Here is a 20,959-nt window from a genome sequence, read left to right as displayed (position 1 = left end):
CATTGTTTCCAAGGGCTTATCAAGATGACCAAAATATCTGAGCCTACTTACCTGTCTTAGCCCAAAGTCATTTTTATGTCTGAAGCCTACTTCCTTGTTCTAGTCTGAAATTACTTCTTTGTTCTAGACTATGATTTAGATTCCTGCCTGAAATTTCTTCTTTGTTTTAGCCTATTGTCAGATTCCTGCCTGAAGCCCATTTCCTTGTCCTTAGCCCAAGTCAGATTCTTGCCATGCACCCCAAAGGCTCTCTGCCTCTCCCTCTTTTTTTATTTCATTAGCAAGACTGAGCCAGTCTTAGTTCATTCTGACAATAATACCTTCCTTACATGTTATGGAATATGCTTTATCCAAAGCAATGCATTTCTGTCTTAGGTTCGTAAGGCTCTGTGCAGAATCTTTCCTGTCCTTGGCTTGCTAGCCTATTAATCTAATAATTCTTTCTGGGGGTCCATTTTCAGGTCCAAGCCATATACTTTGGCTGCGAACATGTTGATGTTGTTAAAGACAAGGTTTAACGTGATGGGGAGGAATGAAAGCATACTTAATGTGAATAATTTATATTACACATGCATGTAGTTATTATATACATGTTCCAATGTGTATAACTTCTATCTTGTATGATATTTGTTTGTTTATATAATTTATAAGTGGAGCCAACTTCTGGATTTGATCAGAAGAGGCAGGTGTACTTGTTTGGAGTCCATTTGATCTGTGACATGTAGGTCCAAGTCTTAGGACTATTGATTCTCTGATGCGCATGTGAACTTTAGTTTACAAAAAAATGTACACTAGTATTTATTATTGCATTGAAATCTAGTTTTTAGAAATATAGCTAACAGGTGTCTATTGGACAACTGGAGTAGATTCTTGGCCTTCGAAAACTAGTAAAAGGTATAGGTTTGCAGTATAGATATACAGGTTGAACAGAGATATTTTTACCATGCTGAGAAGCATCTTTAAGTTTATATTCAGGAGACAACCAAAAGAAAATTAAAATCTTGACCTTGTAACTGAAATGTAAACTGCCACTGTTCCATTAACTTAACAGAACTCCATTGTTAAAATTCTAAAGTTTAAAATAACAATAGCATCTGGGGAGCATATAAAACATTTTCCCTTTTGTTAAAAAACATCACTTATATATCTATATCTTGAATTTATATACCTTAAAACATCTTCTTTGACCCTACAACATTTATGACTTGCATTTACCAACTTTAAGCATATTTACTTGCATTTACAAACTTTAAACATCTTTCGTCTAATGCATGTTTTATTTGTAAATCATCATCATCTAAGTCTTTTAACATTCTCTAACCTTTATCAATTGTACTTACTTCTCTCAAACATTTTCCATAAACATTTTTTTTCTTCGACCTTAACTTGCTGAGTCATAATTCACGTATGCCAGAGCAAAACATTATTGCCTCAGCCTCCACCCAAGAAGGGAAATGAGGGAACAAACTCTGGCTGATGCTTCTTCAGGACTACTTACATTTGCTTTTCCTCTTCCTCACAAAAGCATCTCCAGATATGGAGAGGATCACTTCTCTGAAACCTACTTCTTTCTTCCATCCATAAATAGGGTCCTAAGAATAAAATTATCTACAGGCATTTTACCTAGTCTACACATAATTAGAATAATCTGAAGGTCTTTCTCAAACTTTCCTTCCAGGTTGCTAAATTTATTGATCTTCTTCAGGAAACCAAAGACAAACCTTCTCTACAAAGTCTAAAAAACATATGTAATTGCTATTGATCTCCTTTAGTGGAACATATTAAACATTTGTACAAAAAAAAATGACCATTTCCATTTCCCATTTTTTCCTATTTTTCTTTTTTCTCTTTCTCTTTCTCTTTATTTTGACTTTTATTTTTTAAGTTCCCTTACTTTTTTCCAAGCTCCTTTACCATTTTAGAACTTTCTTACGTTTTTTGAGATCCCTTACCTATGTTTTCCTCTGTCTTTTACTTATGAAAGTTACTTACTGCTGCCAATTACTTTCACTTTTCCTGAAGCACTCAACTTTCAGCAGTGGCCTTCGCTGCATCGCCTGTAGTGCCTCATGCTGAACACCATTCTGTCAGACTCTTCTGTTAGATATCTTGAGAAACAGGGGTGACGATATGAAAAGCAGAAAGAAGATACAAGAGACAGTGATGGGAGGGCTACTGGTTAATACCATGTCAGTGAACAACTTTACTAAACCAGTGCTGGTAAACTCCCTCATGATTAATCACAAGCAAGTTAACTCTGGACGTTTCCCCCACAATTTCAGATCTCTTGAGAGCAATTTTAGGACCTGAGGAGATAGAAGGGTTACCTGAGTAAGCCATCACAGCACTTATTGCAACGGTAACCACCAGAGTAAATTCATCCCTATTTTCAATTTCAATCTTTATATATTTCTGCTCACAAAAAGATGAAAAATATCTGTACAACAAGAAAAAATTAGCTGTACAACAAGAAAATGAGCTATGATAGTACAGAAGCTTGAGAAACAAAAGACAGAGGAAGTAAAAGAATAGGAAGTGTTTTAATTGTGAACCTAGGGTACCTAATAAAATTGAGGGTCAAAATAGATGACAGAACCTAGAGCACTGCCATTTAATGAAATTGAGGAAAGGAAACCACCCCCTACTAGTCATAGTTACCAGGGAACAAATGCCAGAAAATGATGAAAATACACAAAATGAACAACTAGTTTGCAATCCTGTTAAAATACAAGATCTTAGAATCACTAGCTACTTATGAAATACATTTACCCTATTTAAGACAGGTGTTAAATATTTGGGATACCCAAAATGAGAATATACTGCCAAAATTGGAAAAAGTTAGTAGGAGTTTACTGGAAGTTGGTTCTCAATTACAATGGCTAACATGGTGGCTAGAAGAAACTGCAATTATGTGAAATTCTAATATGTCTAAAGGTATTAATGTTATGAAAGGTCAATTGGCAGTGGAAGGTCAATTTGGGTAAGTTACAAAAGTAATGCAGTTTGATGACTTTATTGTTACACAATGTAATTTAGTAGAATAAAGAGCCTGGAATAAAGAGAAAGGGGAAAAGGTCTATGTCATTCACAATGATTATGCAAAGCCCCAGAAAATCTTTTACTGACATCTGACATAGATTAGTGTCTGCTATAAGCAAGGCCATATCAGATCAAGATGTGATATGGGTAGTAACTGAAACTTACCTTTGGAAAATATAAATGCAGACTGTGAAAAACTTCATAGACCTTTGAAAGCTCAATCAATATTTATGACTGAGTGCTCAGTTTCAACTGCTTCTAAGAACAGGAGGATTTGGTAGCAATTGAGAACAGGTTTGTTGTTTTGTTTTGTTTGTTTGTTTGTTTGTTGTTGTTTTGTTGGTAATCTGCTATCCATGACCAGTGACGAAAATTAAAATGAAAATAAATTTGTACTAAAATTTAAAGTTTAGAGGACAGAGAAGCTGCTGTAACTATAATCTCATGAGAGCCTTTGAATCAGTGTTGACCCCTTCAGAGGTATCTACACAGTATGTTTGGACTGGAACATGTTCCAAGTCAAACAAAATATCAGACAAACTAAATATGTGGGACCAAAGGTGAAATATTAAGATTAAAGTCTTATGTGGCAGATATAGTCACAGACCTATGAGTAAGATATCTACTAAGCAATAGAGATCTCAGATTCATATTCCTTAAATCTCAGAAAACAAATATCTATTTTAACTAACACTGTATATTGATATCTTACATAATAAGGTTCAGTTGTTTCTATATTTAATTAGATAATGGGAGTACCTAATTTTCTAGTTTAAAAGACAAAACACAGTAGCTCTGATATGTGTGGATTCATAAAAATCTAATTGAACTTTGATAAACCAAAAATGGGGTATAAGATCTCTAATATATAAATGGAATAATGCTTTATTGACTTTAATTTTCAGAATCCCAAAGAAGCAGTAACAACAACTCTTGAAAGACACTGGATCATATTAAAAACCTGTCAAATTCGATCAATTTATATACTTTAAAGCTATTTTAACATCAGAATTAAAGTCAGAAAATGTGTTGCACTAGGGAAGAGATATTGCTTATATTTCTACAGGTAATGAAAGACTATAGGTTTTATCAAAATTGATAAAGATCCATTCCTATGAAAAGAAGCTTCCACATGGAAAGCATGACTCAAGGAAACAAGGGATGCAAAGAGATAGCAGTGAAGATGATGGAGAAATCTGATACCTGCTCCATGGGGACAACTCAACAAACCAGCTAAAAGAAGACAGATCATTCATCAGACTGGCAGATTGACAACCTTTGATGCTGAAATGGACATTTTTCTGAAGAACAGATAATCAGGTGTGTAGCTATAAAGGATCATCACATCAGTGGTTCTTCAGAAGGACATTCAGACTGGTAAGATTATGGAATTGATCATTGATTTTGTTACAAATTTTTTAGTTTAAACAGGAAAGGGAATATGCAGAGAAATTTTAATCCAGCAACATGGCTGCTTTGCCAAGGGATCACATCCAAAGATATGATCTAGCTGGAATCCAGATGTGCCACCCACCTTTAATCCCTGTGTAGTAGATTGGCCAGATTCTGCTTGTATTCTAATACTAATATTAGTTTCACAAGATCTGGTTGGCCTGGAAAGGAGAGAGTCTGCACATAGACCCAAATGTTGTTATGTGCCCTTGCCCCCAAGTTATCTCTGATTAGAAAATAAAGATGCTGACAGCCAATAGTTGGGGAAAAAAGGGCCTAGGCAAGGATTAAAAACATGGGGATTCTCAGTAGAACCAAAAGAGAGGGAGAATAAGGTGAGGAGGAAGGAGAGAAGCTGCCAAGGTTTAGATGAGTCATGGAACCATGGCCCTGGAGGCTGGCCAATGACAGTTAAGAGCAGCCCAGATGAAACATAGCAAGTTCCTTGTGATTATCAATAGGAAAGTAGAGTGTAGTAGCATAATTTGCCCAATTTTTATGCTACTTAAGATTTAGTGTGAATATAAAAGTTGTGTGTGTTTTTTATCCAGGGACTAAATAGTCAAAAGCTGGATAGAAACCCAGGGGCAACATCTCTGGTTACAACATGCTTTTAGTACACACTTTTTATTCCAAACAATGATGTATAATTGGGGACAGACAAAATAACAAATCAAAGAAAGAGTGAATGGAATGGGTCAAATCTCATGAGAGCAGATAAGAAAAAGGGGCTACTGAAGAGGGAGAGAATTCAGAAGAATTCAACTGTGTTCTATTCAGAAGAGTTTAGTTTGGTTTCAATCAGCTCTGCTTAAAGAAGTTCAGTTTGTAGTATTCAGAATCAGTCTTTCCAAGCAGAGCAACTTAGTCAGAAACTGAGAGAAGTCAATTTAAATTCTTTAGCTTGGGAAGGAGTTTGAGCCAAAATGCTTAAGTTGAACCAGTCAGCCACTGTTGAGAAAGATTCAGATATCGGGGAAATGGAAATTATGAATGCCCTACATAAGTGTAAAGATGCATGTGTCATACTTAGGCATTGTTGAAATTATTCGCTTTCATAATTAGAGTGTAGAAGAAAAACACAGAGGTGGTACAAACCTCTTGTTGTCTCTTTAATGTCTTACTTTAAAAGTGTTCCAAGACTAGGATTAGTAGAAAAAGAAGTCAGTCATCTGATTCATTGAACAGGATTCAGAAGGCTTCTCTAAGAAATTGTGAGCTCTTGTAGAATGCATTACCAAGAGAAATGGTGAAGTGACACGCCAAGGAGATAGAGAGCAGTTACAAACAAAAAATAGAAAATTGGGTCTAAAGCAGAGCCCCAAGTCAGTTAAGCAAGCAATTTGCCAAGAAGCAGCCTTCCAGTCTAACACACCAGTTAACATGGGACCCATGATCCCATATTACTTCTACCTTCCTTCAAAAAACTTAAATTGTGCATCATAAGTTCTTGTAAAGCTAATAATTGTCACTATAGCACAGAGAGGGTTTAGGACTATTTGTAGGGTTACGTCACAAAAGTGTAATATATATTTGTTGATATTATGAACCCTGTATTAAAATAAAACAAATGTTTTTAACTTCAAACTGTACTAGGAGTGAGTGCTTGTACCTTTTCCATTATCATTGCAGTGCTTATTTTTCAATGTGAATTTTATGTAATAATAGATATGCTTATTGTCTAATGGCTAAATTTCAAAACTGAGTACGCAATGGAGAATTGAATAGAATAACAGTTAATCCAAGAAACTTTTGAAATTTCTGATATTAGTATTAACAACACATCTTCTCTTCAATATTAAAGTGAACACCTTAGCAAATGTTAATAATTGTTTGTTCCATGGAGCAATGTATTGTTCTACTGCTACGAGAAATCACAAATTCTTTACCACATTAGAACTTTGATTTGAGTAACCTAAAATAATTTAAGGAAGATAAGACAAAGGTCTAAAATGTGTAAGCCCATTGAGTTTGCAGGATGATGCCATACTTGAATAATGAATGCTAATTATGCTTTATGGAATAAAAAGGAGAAAAATGTGCAAAAAGTTATCATTCACTTTCATCCAGTGAAAATGTCCCCTCAGTAAGTACTACATAGGTATTGTATATGTATTTATGTAAATCATAAAATCAAGGGTTCATTCTCAAATATACCTTAGGTAAAACTACATATAATTCAAAAACAATGGACCCCTATTAAAGTTTGATAGTATAACTATTCCTATCTGCAGAAACTCACCACTGTTAAGCAATCATCCCTCAATCGAAAATAGAAGTTTATAATATAAAATTACAAAAAGCTAAGCTTGTGTAGGCATCTATAGTTTTGAATGGGTTGTATGACTAATAAACTTCAATGTAAACAGGATATAGTACACACACACATTCATATATATGTGTGTATATATATACACATATATATGAACCTATTCTTCAAGGTTGCTGCTGTTGTCATTGTTGAGAAAAAGATCAATGGAAAGTGAGGAGTAAAAGATAATATTCAGCTGACATAGAGGGTTGTACCCTCCTGATTACTCACCTAAAGAGGAAAGAGCAGGAGGTATTTGCTAGAATTCAGGTTTACAAACTGTCTACTGCATACTGATTACAATGAGATGTTTGATCTTCTGGACACACACTCAGCTTCACAGAGCTCTAAAATAAACTGTATTTCATTTTGTATTCTGAATTTACAGTGCCCTTAGCAAGAAGTTGGGATTTTACTTTTTTTTTTAACCATAGTTACATACCTTTTCTAACCAAATGAAAACACAGCAAAGGGTATTAATTGGCAATAAATAATCAATGTCTTGTCAACTTTTTCTATACTGTTTTATTGAATACATTTCAAGACAATTCCAAACTACAAGAGATAAATCTCAAACTCAATAACAAAAGCTCATTTGTGAGCCTTGCTTCCACCTAGTATAAAAATAGAAAAACGATTGACAGTGGAAAGAAGGAAGGAAGGAAGGAAGGATGGATGGATATGGTACACATAAATGTCATTTTATTATATTTTCAAGCTGTGATGTAAATAGTGATTTTTCATCAGTATATCCATAATCAGACTTCCTCATCTTCCTAGCTTACCTAATTTTTGCTAACTACAGTCCAAAGAAGTGTCTAGCAAATGAAATAAAGTAACATAGGTGTGACAGAATAAGCTTTGTCATCATCTACCTATAGCTGCTTTATTGTCATATTAATCAAATCAGTCTTGTGTTGTTTCTGTAGCTTAGGAAAAGAGTGTCTTAAAGTTTTTCCATGTCTATCCAGTAATAAATTTCTCATTCATAAAATCATCTTCTGTCTCAACTGGTCATCTTAATACATGACAGCATAGTGTCACTTCTGCTTTTATTTCTTAGGTAAACATTTTAAACTCATCTTATATAAATATCCATATGCCATTTACAAACTATATATTTTATGTCACAACACCAATAATAATCGAGTTTTTCAATGCAGAGATACGAGTTATTAAAAAATCAACATTTGAAAATAATCTTGAAAACCACCAAAATATGGTGACCATATATTTTTAAAGTCCAGACACTATTTATCTGTGAAAAAGATCTTTTTATCTTCATGCTTAATGGAACCTATTGTTAAATACTGAATTTATTCAGTGGCCAAACTAAGGTTGTTTTTATGTCTCATTCAATATGTTTTAGATATTTTCTTCAAAAAATTCACCTGAGACATCTGCATAATACTCATATGAGTTGAAGGACCAGAAGAACCGATAGAATATAAACTTAGTGTTGTGTGTTAGTGTCATAAATACAGGTCCTTTGTGATCTAGAAGTCCCTCTGTCTGGCAGTGTATACGAAAGTGTAGTAGGCTAAGATGATTAAAGCACAGTAAATAGTAAACACATTTTCATTGTTGACAAAAACATAACCATCCAATAACTAAAATAACATACTGGATTATATGAGTGTAAAATGTGAACTTTAGCAATTTATTTATTTACATATAGAAAGATAATGATATATGAATACATTAGAATAACAAACCATTGTTTTAATTTGAACATAATTATTAAGAAACATTTTTAAAATATTATTTAAACCATAATAATCACAATATAATTAAGGAATCAAATTCCTATATGTATAAATAAGTAATTTATAAAGGTTAAAATTGCTGCTTTAAATCTTAACTTATGACAAAACTCAATAGGCAAGCAGTGTTGCTATTCGTACATGAATACAATGTATTTGATCATACCACCTGTCTTCCCCAAGAGAGTCTCTAGCATATCCTTCTCCCAGTATCATTCCTTTTTTTGTTTTAATACACTAAGTCCAAACAGTGATTCTCACATGTGATCCATTGACTGGAATATAGTAAATCTACCATTAGAGATATCCCTGAAGAAAACCGACTTTTCCTCCATGTGGTCTTGTGACAACAACCATGGAAACTGTCAGGAAACAATGACATTAGTATATAGTAAAGACATGGTTTCCCATTAGTATTACCCAAGAATAGGCTCTTTTCTCCTGTTTTCAGAAGCCTAAAGGAAACCGAGTGATAATTTTATGTATCATTCCAAGGAATTACTTTCCATCACTCAATTTACAAACATTCTTGTATCTGAGGATCCACATCAGTAGAAACTTGACTTTACTACATCATGAATGACCAGTTATTTTGCTTTTGTAGATGAAGAAATAGTTTGTATCCATATTTGCTTGCCATAATGTGTGTCTAAAACAGTAATTCTCAGTCAGGCATGTGTAACCACACTACTGTTGTTTTTGTGCTACTGTATTTATCATCCATTGATGCATGTGTGGATCAGCACACAGGTATTGGAGGATTTTGTTTGTTTGCTTTCTTTACCAGTTCTTACCTTGTCCTATCATTAAGCATATTAACTGATAATACATAACATGTTTGCTTAAACTCACATCGATTTTTAAATCAAGAGTGATTTTAGACAGAGCTGACCTTTTAAGCTTCAACCTAATTTCAATTGATTCTTTTTGATTCTGTGATGCAAAGCAGCTTGTCTTTCTTATTATAGTCCAAAATTACAAATGGCTCCAGAATAATAATACAATTTGCAATTTAATTATACGTAATTTTGATTTTCCAAATTAATTCGTGTCATTTGTATAAAATTACATTTTCTGCCATTTTAGAGTATTTGTAAGTTTTTTCATTAGATTGTGACTGCTTACTACTTCAGAAGAGACTGAAAGTCTAGTATTGAAAAAGAATATGAGACTAAACACTAACCATGTGAATCCACTGGGTCAATTAAAATCTCATTTAATGATTATGTATTGCTAATCACCATTTAAAGGTCATACTTCAAACTGAAAAAAAAAGAAAGATACCATTCAAAGGCATCTTTATTTCATACCCTACCCATCTCAACCCCTCATAACACACAAATGTTTAAGACACCTGAAACTGCACTCATGAAACTATGGAATCAAGGGTATGTTACTAGTATTTTATTTATTTAACACTTTTCAAAAATTATTAAAATTTTACATTTTTAATTAATTCATTCATTATTTATAAAAACTTATAAAGTGTTATTAAAACTTTACCTGAAGTTTCTATATATTGGGGAATATATAGGTAGGTTATGTCTCTTTGATTCATTGGCCAAAGGGTCCAATCCAATGGAAACTCCCCACCAAAATATTGTCAGTTCTGTTGGTTACCATACTCAGCTTGACAATAAGACCCTTCTGTTGAAGACACCACATTTGTATGCCATGAGGCATGGAGAAATCTAGCTGCTATTCAACTGGAAGCTTCATGCCTATAGTCTACCAGTAATAGTGTTAGAAGGTGCGCTACACACTTGAGAAAAAAAAAGCATTTATCAGTGTCATGTAGTTATGTACCCTACTACCTACAATAGTGACTTGTCTTTGAAACATGATCCCCGGAAAAATGGGGGCATAAATGATAGTGAAGTACCTAGACACTTTTTGATTGGATTTAAGGCTTGCTGTATGTACCACATATATGAAATTGTTAATAAAACCAAGAATCTCAAACTATATAGGTTATAGGCTGTAGAGGACAACATAATATTTTCCTGTGAAATGAACACAGTAATAAAATATCTCCTAATGACATCTGGGTATACTTGTAGATTAATTCTCATGCCTCATCATGTGCAAGGAATGAAAGATTGTGGAGTATACATCCATAAAGGGGCTATGTGAAAGACATGTACAAAGATGGCCAGAGCCAGTAATATAGTTTCAGTAGGTAATGCTGTTTTATATACTTAGATATTTAAGAGGTTAGAACTCACTTGAGTTCCCATTATAATAATATAAAATGAAAATAGTACTATTTAGCAACATGTCATACGACTGTGTTGTCAATATCCTGAACATTCTGAATGTTCTGCATATTCTGAAATGTTTCCTTAAAATACATAATGACAAAGCTTAGTTACCTTACAAAATCTAATCTAAAGGACTGTTAAAGACAGTTCAGATTGAATGTGTCATCTGTAGGATGGTAATGTGCAATTCAAGGATAAACTTTATGATAAATAACTTGCAATGTGTTTTAGTAAAAAAGATGTTTCATTTGAAATTATTGGCACCATGCTGAATATAGCTACACCCTGACATAAGGGAAGTTAGAGTTGAGTAGTGTCATATTATAAATATGTAATTGTGGAACTAGAGAGATCAAAAGATAATTTATAATTATTAGCATGGTTACAGCAAAAGTGCTCTTAATGAGACTCTCTATATCAAGATACCTTTAACTCTCTTACTTAATACATGTTGCAAAATTCTTCTACAAAGAAATGGCTGCTCAAAAGGTAATGAAACAAAATCTCCCAGATATAGGGCATTTGATAATATTAAGATTTGTTTGAATTCAAAAATGAACATTCTCCGATAATTGCACTTAATTACACATAGAAGTCAACTATTTGTAAATATACAAATATATCTATTTGTAAATATGCATGAAAATCAAAAGTTGGTACATAATTGTTTTGCAAGCCATATTGTTCATAAAGTAATCAAACGATATTCTATCTTAGAGGAATTTTCCTTGTATTTATTAAGTTACCAACAAGAATAAAAAGGATTTCGATTACTGAGAAAATCAGAAGGAAATAGGAGAAAATCTTATTAATAAATTTTAGTGAATAACAACTGATTTTTAATACTAATTATAAAATGAGTCATTTACATAAAATTTAAAGCCAAGGAAATAGTTACCTACCCAGAATGATTTTAAATTAAATCAAATACATTTTATTAGATATTTTATTTACATTTCAGATGTTATTCCCTTACCCAACTTGCCCCCCGCCCGAGGGGGCCCCCGCCCCGCCCCCCGCCGCCTGCGTTTATGAGGATGTGCCCCACCTAGCCACAACTTCCAGCTCCTCATCCTTGAATTCCTCTACACTCAATGTCCAGCCTTCATGAGAGGATCTCCTCTCCCACCTATGCCCGATAGGGCCATACTACCCTACATATATAGCTGGAGCCATGGGTCCCTATGTATGTGTTCCCAGGTTGGTGGTTTAGACCCTGGGAGCTCTCCTTAGTTGGTATTGTTGCTCCCCCCTTGGGACCACAAACCCTTTTAGCTCCTTCAGTCTTCTCTCTAACTCCTCCATTGGGAACTCCATGATTAGTTCAATGGTTAGCTGTGAGCATCCGCCTCTGTATATTTCAGGCTCTGGCAGACCTGTAAGGAGACAGCTATATCAGGTTTCTGTCAGCATGCCCTTCCTGGCATTCACATCAGTGTCTACCTTTGGTGACTGTACATAGCATGGATACTGATATTTGTCCACGTAGCCTGGAACAGACCACACCAGACCAAACGGTTCCAAGTGGGATTTATTCAGGTGATAGGGCAAAAGTGTGGGGAAGAAGAAAAGGCAGAAGAAGGTGAAGTCAGGGGGTTCTGCTTATTTTATATGGACAGGGACATATAGCCTTTCCCAGGTAAAGATAAAAGGTAGCCAGGTAGATTCTGGGAATGTATGGCTATTGCCTTGGCAATAATATGGGGGTCAACTAGATGTGATGTCACTGGGTTCAGAGTCTTATACCAACAGATACCCAGGTGATGCAGTCTCCTGATATCCCCTCTTTCAGTTTCTGTCCCACACTTTGTCTCCATATTTACTCTCATGAGTATTTTGTTACTCCTTCTAAGAAGGACTGAGGCACCCCACTTTGGTCTTCCTTCTTCATGAGCTTCATGTGGCCTGTTAGTTGTATCTTGTATATTGCAAGCTTTTGGGTTAATAAGCACTTATCAGTGAGTGCATACTATGTGTGTTCTTTTGTGATTGGGTTACCTCAGTCAGGATATTTTCTAGTTCCATCCATATGCCTAAGAATTTCATGAATTCATTGTTTTTAATAGCTGAGTAGTACTCCATTGTGTAAATATATCTTATTTTCTGTATCCATTCCTGTGTCAAAGGACAAAAGAACATGAATTTGACTATTTATCAGAAAAGTAAGATTTATTCTATCTCAAGACCCAGCTATACCACTCATGGGCATATACACAAAGGAACACATCAAAAAGTCACTTGCTGAACTATGTTCATAGCAGTTTACTTGCAATAGCCAGAAACTGGAAACAACTTAGGTATCTGTCAACTGAAAAATGGATAAATAAAGTGTACATTTTCACAACGGAATACAACTCAGCTAAATAAAACAATGACATCATGAAATTTGCAGGAATATGCATGGAACTTGTAAAGATCAACCTGAGCGAGGTAACCCAGAACCAGAAAAACAACCATGGTATGTTCTCACTTATAAATGAAGATTAGCCACAATGTGCATGATAATCATGCTATAATCCACAAACTGAAAGATACAGAATAATAACGATGGTCCAAGGATGGATGCTTGACTCATTGAAAAGGAAACACAGGATAGACATGACTGAACTGGGTGGAGGTGGGGATAGGAACAGGAGGGATCAGGAGAGGAAGGACAGAGAGAGAGAATTAGAAGAGACAACTGGAATCACAGATATCTTGAGGGTGAACTAGAAACCTAACGCAGTAGAAACTCCTAGAAATTGTTGAAGATTTTCTTTGCTAAGGCTCCTAGGAAGGAGAATATGAAGCTTGAACCAGCTGTCTCCTGTAAGCAGGTAAGAATTCCAGTGTGGGGATTAGGACACTAGACACCAACCCAAGTGTAAAATCTTCCATCTGCAATTTATCCTGCCTATAAAATGTGCAGGAGTAAGGATGGAACAGAGGAGTTCAACTGAGGGAGTATTTAACCAGTGACTGGTCCTGGTTGATATCCATGTCGAAACTGGAAAGCCAGCCTTGACAGGCCAGGAGGGCCAGGAGACAGTGTCAATAGTCCAGAGACCTAGGATAGAACCAAACATGAATGACAAATCAAACAAAAACACAAACCAACAAAAGTGAAATAATTCCTAATGACTATTCTATACTCATAAATTGTCCTTTAGATCAATTGTCATCAGAAAGGCTTCGCCCAGAAACTGACTGAAACAGATGGAGAGAGGATTAAGGGGGAGCTTGGGGAATTATGCAGAAGATGAATCTAGAGTATTGTAGGAGTTAGAGCTTCAAGGACACTACACCCACAGAACCAACTAACCTGAGCCCATAGGGGCACACAGAATAAACCAACCAAGAAGCCTGTATAAGACTGACCTAGGCCTTCCACAGTTATATTACAGTTGTGTAGCTTGGTCTTCTTGTCAGACTCTTAGCAATGGAACCAGGAGCTGTTTCTGAATCTGCCACTTGTGTTTGTGATCTTTCCTCCCAACTGAGTTACCTCCCCTATCCTTAATATAAGAGGAGGTGCCTAGCATTATTGCAACTTCATAGGCCGTGGCTGGTTGAAATCCATGGGAGGCTGGCCCTGTGCTGAAGAGAAATGGAGGAGTGGATGGAAGGGGTGGGAGGGAGGAGTGGAAGGAGGGAAAACTGCTCTCAGATGTAAAAATAAATGACATGGAAAAAAAGTGAATACTGAATGTAATATTAATATTTCCCAACCATTATCTTTTGATCTTAGAAATGTGATACTTAACATGTATAATTAAATGAATTGTAAAATTCAGATAGCCAATCATGTAAGTCTTTATATAAAGTTTAAAGGTGTTCACTACCTCCTTTGACTGCACATTATATATGTGTGTGTGTGTGTATGTATGTGTGTGTGTGACTGTGTGCATCTGCGTGTCTGTGTGTTTTATGTATATATGTATATATGTATATACGTATATATATATATATGCATTTATTATTTGTACTATCTATGCTTGTTTGTCACAGGAAAATCTTCCTGCAAACAATGCATTGAGTGAAAAAGATGATTTTTTATTTTCGTCCATGAAAAGATTTCACTATGTACTGATATTTCTTCTTCTCTTTCTCTACTTTGTTTTTAGAATTTTTTTAATGTGTAAGGAATTCCTCTGTGATAAAATCGGTTATTATTACTTAGTGTACCTTCTAACTTTATCTTCTAGAATTTGGTGTGAGCACGTCACATCAAACAGAAGGATAGTACGGTGAGCTTTTGGGCTAATATTCACTTATCAGTGAGTGCATACCATGTTTGTTCTTTTGTGATTGGGTTACCTCACACAGAACGATATTTTCTAGATCCAACCATTTGCCTAAGAATTTCATGAAATCATTATTTTTAATAGCTGAGTAGTACTCCATTGTGTAAATGTACTACATTTTCTGTATCTGTTCCTCTGTTGAAGAACATCTGAATCTTTCTGGCTTCTGGCTATTATAAATAAGGCTGTTTTGAACATAGTGGAACATGTGTCCTTATTACATGTTAGAGCATCTTCTGGGTATATGCCCAGGTGAGGTAAAGCTGGATGGAACTAGAAAATATCGACCTGAACGAGGTAACCCAATCACAAAAGAACACATATCGTATGCACTCACTGATAAGTGGATATTAGACCAGAAGCTCACAGTACCCAAGATACAACTCACAGACAACACGAAGCTCGTGAAGAAGAAAGACCAAGTGTGAGTGCTTCATGTCCTTCTTAGAAGGAGTAATAAAATGCTAATGGGAGCAAATATTGAGACAAAATGTGGGACAGAAACTGAAGAAGGGGCCATCTGGAGACTGTTCCACCGGGGTATCCATCCCACGTGCAGCCACCAAAGGCAGACACTGATGTGGATGCCAGGAAGTGCATAGTGACAGGAACCTGATATAGCTGTCTTCTTAGAGGCTCTGCTAGAGCCTGACGTATACAGAGGCAGATGCTCACCATTGAACTGATCAAGGACTACCCAAAGGAGGAGTTAGAGAGAAGATTGAAGGAGCTGAAGGGGTTTGTGGCACCATGGGGAGAGTAACAATATCAACCAAGGAGAGCTCATAGGATCTAAACTATCATCCTGGGAGCACTGAGAGTGGGACCCATGATTCCAGCTGTATATGTAAGGGAGGATGGCCTTGTTGGGCATAGGTGGGAGATGGGGTCCTTGGTCCAGAGATGACTGGATACCCCAGTGTGGGGAACTTCAAGGACTGGGAGGTGGAAGTGGTTGAGTGGTGAGGGGATACCCTCATAGAAGCAGGAGGAGGGGAGATGGGTTGGGGTTATGTGGAGGGGGAATGGGGAAAGGGGATAACATCTGAAATGTAAATAAATAAAATATACAATAAATACATTAAAATTTAAAAAAGAAAAAAGAGGCATTGTTCCAAAAATAATCATTTGCATTTATAAATACAATGGAATATTATGTATGCAAAGGTAATCATGCATTCATAAAATTGGGAATAATGTTTCACAAAAGTTATTATTTCCTCTTCTCCCACTTCTTATAAAATGTGTTCTTGTTTCCATTATTTTCTTCATTTCTTTTGGCCAGTTTTTTTAATTCTTTTTTTCTGTTGAGTAAACTCAATCTTTCATTCTTATAAACGATCTAAAGATAATTTATGGATGATTGAAGCACTAGTTGTCTTTTAACATTAGATATGGAGACGTTAAATAACATTTCATATAGTAGCCCAAGATGTATGTAATAGCACTTATATGATACCCATTTATTGACAGATATAAGTAGAATCAGTTGCTAAACATGATTTCTATATCTTTAACAGTGATGGTCTTCACATCCCAGACAGTGTGATTACTGTTGACATAATTAATTCTAGTAAGACTTACTCTTTTATGGGAGCTGTTTCCTAAACTCGTTTGCACTCAAATAAGGGAAGGGAAAAAATACCTTTCTAAAGCTCTTGTTCCATTCAGTAAACATACGCCTTTCTCACTATTCATGTCTTCAATTTGGTTTCTAGTTTAAGAGAGCATTAATTATACTGATGCATTATTCAGACCATATAGCACATTAAAGTACCTCAGTTTCTCATGTTAGAGTTCTTCCAATGAAACGTACTACCATGCCTTTTATGGATTGTTTTCAAATTGTTTTTTGTGGAACTAGATTAGGCATATCTTATTAACACTATGCATTTTACATATGTGATACCATTTCTCCATGTTCATTAACAAATCTATTTTGTTGGTTTGTTTTTTTGTTTTTTGGTTTTTTTGGTTTTTTGTTTTGTTTTTTTGTTTTTTTGAGACAGGGTTTCTCTGTGTAGCCCTGGCTATCCTGGAACTCACTGTGTAGAGCAGGCTAGCCTCAAACTCAGAAATCCGCCTGCCTCTGCCTCCCAAGTGCTGGGATTAAAGGCATGCACCACCACTGCCCAGCTTCATTAACAATTCTTAAGCAAGAAATTTATTCTACAAATAATAATACTAGCTAAAATATTTTAAGAGTAAGTACTTATTCTTGGGTCTCAAAAAGTCTTTTATCTTCTCATAACATTAGGAATAAAATGTGATTATTTCACCTCACATAAATGGCTTATTGTTAGTATTGGATTTTCTTGCTGGCAAGAATTGCCCTCAGCCATGGCAGCAGGAGGATGAACCTTCTGATGCCAACTTCTGTCATCATGCTTTCTAGAGACACTGGTAGCATACTCTAGCAATCAACTCAGCTATGCACCATCATTTTGATAAATTTCAAAACAAAATAACTCACATTTTAAAAAAGAATAAGAAGAAAAAAATGAAACCAAAAGCGAGTAAAGAAGTAATGTCTTGAAGCATTTGCCAAGGGCCAGGCTATGTATATTGTGAAGAAAATGGAAACAATAGGTATAGAGTCCTGTTAGAGAGCACTATAGTATTTGTTGTATTTTTGCCAAGAATCGTCTTGAATTCAGTCCAAATACCTTCTAATCTTACAGCACTGAAGTTGGACAAAAGTATTCTGGCTCATGTTCCTTTCAGGATTAAGAAAAAGTAGTCATTAGCTGTCTTTTATCATAGGGAAAAAGAAAACATTAGTCAAAAACAGATAGACTCAAAATTTGTAAAATTAATTCACCTAGAATTTGTTTGAAATAGAAACAAGAACAAATAAAATTTAAGTAAAAAATAAACACTTAAAAATCAATGTTGTGGAAAATAAAATAATAGGAATTAGGATGCTACTATTTTCTATTACCATAGAAATATATTAAGGTAAAGAATATAATTTCTGTATAAAGGAACCCAATTGATAGAAGTCAAGTTTGAGTTCCTTTTTCTTCCCTTTTTCGCACTTCATAGAGACTGAGATAATCCTTAGAGATGCAGTTTGCATGTTGTTCTACAATGTGTTGGGACAATCTATATCCAGGGAAGTCACAGTACAGCCTGTATTATTGGAGCAAAATTTGACCATATTCTCTTAGTATAATTTAAATTTATAGAGTTCAGTCTAGAATTAGAATTTGCCACTTCACGTGTCACCTGGTAACAAGTTGAAACTTATAGCTAGATGGCTGCTCTTTGGTCCTGAAACACAGGAAACAAACACCTACTGTCTTGTGGAATGATAGAAGTCTATGACTAGAAGATATCCCTTTAAGGTAATTGCTTATAAATAATTCATCACTATTAACATCATGCATGATAATAATACAGTTGTGTCACTCATTGCACAGAAGGGTAATGCATTCCTTACTCATTTTATATTAAGAGAATATTTATTCTTCCATCTATAAAACACAGTTTCCATACTTTCTACAAACTGTGAGTAACTTCTGTTTAGCTCCTTGAATAGTGCAAAACTCAGCAGCTATATCAAATAAATAAATAAATAAATAAATAAATAAATAAATGATTAGCAATATATTTGTTTCAGTTTAATAAATTCTCAAATAATTGTCCTGGTAACATCTTATGCAGATGTATACAGAAACACAAAATCCATGTCATTGCCATGGAGGCATTGTTGAGTGCCAGATGGACGGTTTACTATGTAGATCCTGGGACTCATGCTAGTATGCTTTGCATGAATTCCTCATATATTCCTCATGTACCTGTCATATTTACATATTTCATTGATGGGTCAATAATCCCAGTAAGTAGATGTTCAATATTACAGTGATTACAGACTATATTAGAATTCATGGAAGGTTATCTAACATTGCATGAAAATACGTTTTCTCTTTTATAGATTATAATTATGCCTCCTTATAGTAAGCAATCATGATAAACTCCACAACCAAGTAACTAAAATGAACTTTATGAATTTTTGCTTTAAAATTCTCTTTCAAAAATTGCAAGAGAATAAGAACTATAGTTACATGTGAACTGAGAACATAGATAAAAATAACCATATACATCTCACCAACCTCCTCATTCTTGCTTTTTTCCAGAATCTGGCCAAAACCATAGCATGTCCCACATCTGTCCCACATCTAGTACCTTGTTCAAATCTTGCCTTCCTCATGACATATCCCCTGAAAGCTTCGCAGGCTACCCCTACTTCAGCCACCCTTTTTCTACAGGACCTGAATGCATTAAAAAAATTACACAATACTAGCATCAAAACACACATGTTGATCATTGAAACCCAACTGAAACTGTGATGGTTTGTGTATGCTTAACCCAGGGAATAGCACTGTTGGGAGTTGTGGCCTTGTTGGAGTAGGTATGGCCTTGTGCAAGGAATTGTGACACTGGGGTAGGCTTTGAAAGCCTCCTCCTAGTTGCCTGGAAGACAGTCTCTCCTGCTTGCCTTTGAAAAAAAGATGTAGAAGTTTCAGTTTCTTCTCTGGCACCATGTGCCTGCATGCTGCCATGCTTCCTGCTGTGATGATAATAGACTAAACCTCTGACACTGTAAGCCAGCCCCAAATGAATGTTTGTCTTTGTAAGAGTTGCCTTGGTCATGGTATCGTTTCATAGCAATAAAAACCATAAGACAGAAGTTGGTACTAGGGACTGGGGTACTGTTGTGATAGGTCTGACCATGCTTTTTTTTGAAGAATATGGACTTCACTACACTGGAGTATTGCTGTGATAGGCCTGACCATGTTTTCTTTGGAGGACTGTGAAATTTTGAGACTTTAGATTTGGAAAGCCATGGACTGCTTTAAGTGAGATTTATTGGCCATTCCTGTAGAAATATGGAAGACATTGGTTCTAAAGATGATTTGATCTCTGAGGATTGTTCTTACGAAGTTTTGGTGAAGAATGTCGCAGCTTTTTGCACTTGTCTGAAGAGTCTACATGGGGCTAAGTTAAAGAGAGTTCGATTAATTGCATTGAGCAGGGAAGTCTGAGAAGAGCTCAGCATAGAGTTTGTCCTCTGGATTACCCTCAGGAAAAGTGTTTTCATCCAGCATAACAAGCTTAGGAAGAAAAAATACAGAATGTATGATTCAAGTAATAAAAGGGCATCAGTAAGGGAGATAGAGCTAAATCCTGTGTTTGAGGAGATAAACAGATAAAGGGAGACCTCAGGGCAAGTAGCTAAGCTTATTGTTTATGTGTTTGCGGGTGAACAAGGGATAGTTATGTTAGGTATTATTATTATCTGGTTATTGTTTTCATTTTGGTTTTTAATCTTGAATAAATGGGATACAGTTGAATAAACTCATGCTACAACTGGACTTGGTAATATGTAAAACTCAAACATATGGTACTGATTTTAAAGGTATAAAGGGTTCATTGAGACTTGGCACTATGAGAAGGCAGGCAAAGCAATTGGTCAAAGTGCAGGAATCTAAATCTTAGTCTAGAACAAGGAAGCAGGCTTCAGACATGAAAATGACTTTGGGCTAGGACAGGGAAGTTGGCTCAGATATTTTGGTCATCTTGATAAGCCCTTACAAAGAGTGATCATGTGAATGTTCACGGAATTTTGTTTATTGCCTTGCTTGTTCTTTGACTATTTGTGTTTATTGTGGTACTTGTTCCTTAACTATTTTTAATTAATGTATTGTTAGTTCCTCAATCTCAAACTGACCTTAATACTTGCATGTAATTGAAATATCATAAAAGCAAAAATGAGGAGGGGGGATGGGATAGGGGGTTGTTTACCTTGGTATGTTTGTCGAATATCTAAATGTAGGAGGGGATGTC

The sequence above is a fragment of the Grammomys surdaster genome, unplaced genomic scaffold (genome assembly GCF_004785775.1).
Source record: "Grammomys surdaster isolate TR1022 unplaced genomic scaffold, NIH_TR_1.0 65, whole genome shotgun sequence".
NCBI lineage: Eukaryota > Metazoa > Chordata > Mammalia > Rodentia > Muridae > Grammomys > Grammomys surdaster.
Note: the sequence above shows the minus strand (reverse complement) of the source record.